The following is a 3,327-nucleotide window of genomic DNA, read 5'->3' as shown; positions in this document are numbered from 1 at the left end:
ACTTGTATCTGGCTTTAGGAGTTTTGCTTTCTCTCATGTAAAAAGACAGGGAAATGTCACTGCTCACTTGTTAGCACAGTATGCTAAAGAGACTGAGAACTATGTAGTTTGGCTAGAGGAATTTCCTAGCTTTCTTGAGCACGCGTGTGCTCATGACATATCTGTAGTTTCTCACTCTTTTCTATAATGGTATTTCAGTATTTTCCTATCAAATAAAAAAAAAAAAAAATTACATAGAGTGATGTGAATGCTCTAAGAAGGGCTACATGCTGGATATACACTGATTTCTAGCTTAAGAAAAATCTTACAGCCATACAATGACAATGACTATTGAGAGGCATCCTTGAGAAAAGTCTATTTTCTCTCTCTGCAATTTTAACAAGCTGCAATTTCTAACTTTAATGGAAATCTTTCTAACATGTGCGAGTTTTAAGCATTGAACAGTAGAAACAAAACACTCAGCCAACCCTTTATAGAAACCAAACAGTAGCACCATAGTTCTGCTTACATTTATTTTTTTGGCTAAGAGACAGGATTTATTTCTAACAACTAAAAGGTACAACCATCATCAATCAGAGCTTGATACATGTTAAACCTGTCTTTCCGCTTCAATATTAAGCTTGAGTAGAATTAAGCCAGACTCTGAGCATGGCAACCAATTTGTCATGAGGCGGTAGTGTCTCCTCCATCAGAGGGCAGTTCTTCAGAGCATTGACCCATGAGAGAAACTTTGGGTTCTTTTCTGATAAGAGTACCGCATCCATGGCCTCATGAACAGCTTTGTAGTTGCATCCATGTGAGCCAATAGAGATACCAAGATACCCTAAGCTCTCGCCATTGAAGAATGGGTTCTGCCCCGGAAAATCCTTTTCAATACCTTCTTCAAACACCTTAAGCACTTGGCTCAAGTCTTCAATGGCTTTCTCTCTTTCCTCCTTGCCTTTGGCCCCGAAGATGATGTAGAAGATTGGCACAACCTGATGATAACAAAATGCTTTTATTAGTGTTCAATACACTATAGCATCTGCCGTTTATCCTCAAAAAAAAAAAAAAAAAAAAAAAAAAAAAAAAAAAAAAAAAAAACACCATAGCATCGAAATTGTGTGTGAGAGAGAAAAAACCCACCTTTTGATCATAATAGTTGGCCCAAAAAGGGACTTTTGCCCTTTGGTGAGGATCCTCAGGCAATAGTTTTGGGGTGGTATTCCAGCACTCAATACTCTTCTATGTATTCAAGAATAATTAGTGACTCAGCAATGGATTTCCCATTGTGAACAAGTACAGGTACCTTCTTGTAGACTGGATTGTGGCGAAGGAGCAACTCACTTTTGTTTTTCAAATCTTCCTTTACATACTCATAGGGTATGCCTTTTAGTTTGAGAGCTAGCTCAACTCTAGTGCAGGGATTGCTGGCCCATGTTCCAAACAAGACAACTTCACCTTGCTTCTCCTCCATTCTCTCTATCTCTCAGTTAGCTTTCTTTTAGACTGAAAAGCCTTAATTTATAGAGTTCATATGAGAAATTTCTTCCAATCATCTTCATCCTTTTGGTCGGCAAGTCTTGTCTTGGCTGATGTGGAAGCTGACCAGGAAATTAATGAGGATGACCCATTAGAGATCTAGGATCTATGTGTTATAAAGTTTTTATAATTAGATAAAGAAGCAGGAAAAACGTATTGGCTAACGCAAGATTATTGGCCTTCGGCCCTTTGTCCAAGCTATCAATTGAGTCCACTATTTCCACTCAGCCATATGGAGTGCTCCGAAGTAGGAATGTCTATTCATTTTTTTTGGAACACACATGTTCACCTAGGTATTTAGTAGGGGAGGGGGACGTGAATTCAAGTCACAAATATGAATTGTTACCCAAAAAAAAAAAAAAAAAAGTGTCATTATTACTAAACTATCTGTTGAATATATTAGCAACGCGATGTGTTATATCATGTTGTGTATGCTAGAGTAGATGCGGAAGAGGAAGCATAGAGGAGGAACACTGAGAACACAAGGGTTACGTGGTTCAGCCTTACGGCCTACATCCACGGAGGAATCCCTTAAGGGCTACATCTTTATTGTATGAGAGTGTAGTACAATAACCTCCTATGTTACAATGAATCCTAACATGAGTATATATAGGCGACTAAACCCTAGACTACTAGTACAAGCAAGAATGGGCTTGGGCCTATTACATTGGGCTAATATGTCTAATATATATCTCTAACACCCTCCCTCAAACTCAAGGCGGAAGCTCGATGAAGGCTTGAGGTTGGATAAGCATTAGAAGATCACTTGGAGATGCCTTGTAGAATGCCTTTGAAGAAACCACAATGAAGAATGTGCCAATTGTCTAATTTCGGAGCTTCAAATGAAGAAACGGAGGCCAAAATCGGAATCTACGCGAAAAACTGAGCAAGATAGGCCCTTTTGGAAATTTTGACTTTTGGTCAAAAGTCAACGCAAAAGTCAAAGTCAACTGGTCCAGGTCAAAGTCAACAGTCAAAGTGCTCATGGGTCAGATCCGGGTGGTCCGGGTCGGGTCGGTCCGGGTCAACGGTCAGCTAGGTGACATGGTGCTGACGAGACGACACTGCTGATGTGGCTGATGACGTGTCGCTGACGTGGACTAGGGCTGACATGGACGTGCTTGCATGTCTGCTGACGTGGATTAATGACGTCATAATATGACGTCAGATGACATCAGTAGCATTGTCGGCGCGTGGCAAGAGCGTGCACTGTTCACCGGCGCGTGAAGGAGCAACTAGAAACCCAGGTGGCGCGTGGTGGCGCGTGCAGCGTCGTATGAGCACCAGATTCTCAGGCCAAGTAGATCGGTGGACGACAAGGCCGTCTTGGCGGCGCGTGTGACTGAGATCTAGCTTGGGTGTCGAGAATCTACGGCGGCGCGTGTGAAATTTCTAGTAGCCATTGTCCGCGCGTGGTGGCGCGTGCGGCTGCCGTTGGAGGTCGGGTTCCTGGGTTTTGGTCACGATATGCCATGGAGCACGTCTGTGGTGTTGGCTTCATCAGGCGAGGCTTGGATTTGTGCAAATCTGATAGGGAGAGGCGCGGATTGCTTGGGCTTGAAGATTTGGACACAGTAGGGAGCCATGGCAGCTGTGAAATGCTGTGGAGTCTAGATCCAACAGACAAGCTTGTGTGACTTCTGTTGGCGGTGTGTGCACGTGAGAATCTTCTTTGTTTGCTAGAGATATTTGTTTGATGCCAAGAACGGAGTTTGGCTCTGATACCATGTTGAATATATTAGCAACGCGATGTGTTATATCATGTTGTGTATGCTAGAGTAGATGCGGAAGAGGAAGCATAGAGGA

The 3,327-nt window shown here is 42.6% G+C and overlaps 1 pseudogene; it reads right to left on the bottom strand.

The window, feature by feature from the left end:
• Positions 1–444: 444 nt before the first annotated feature.
• On the bottom strand, positions 445–1,515 carry LOC126718787 (glutathione S-transferase U10-like; annotated as a pseudogene).
• Positions 1,516–3,327: the final 1,812 nt, after the last annotated feature.

Source organism: Quercus robur, chromosome 3 (genome assembly GCF_932294415.1).
Source record: "Quercus robur chromosome 3, dhQueRobu3.1, whole genome shotgun sequence".
NCBI classification, from domain to species: Eukaryota; Viridiplantae; Streptophyta; class Magnoliopsida; order Fagales; family Fagaceae; genus Quercus; species Quercus robur.
Note: the sequence above shows the minus strand (reverse complement) of the source record. Positions and strands in the feature narration are given on the sequence as shown.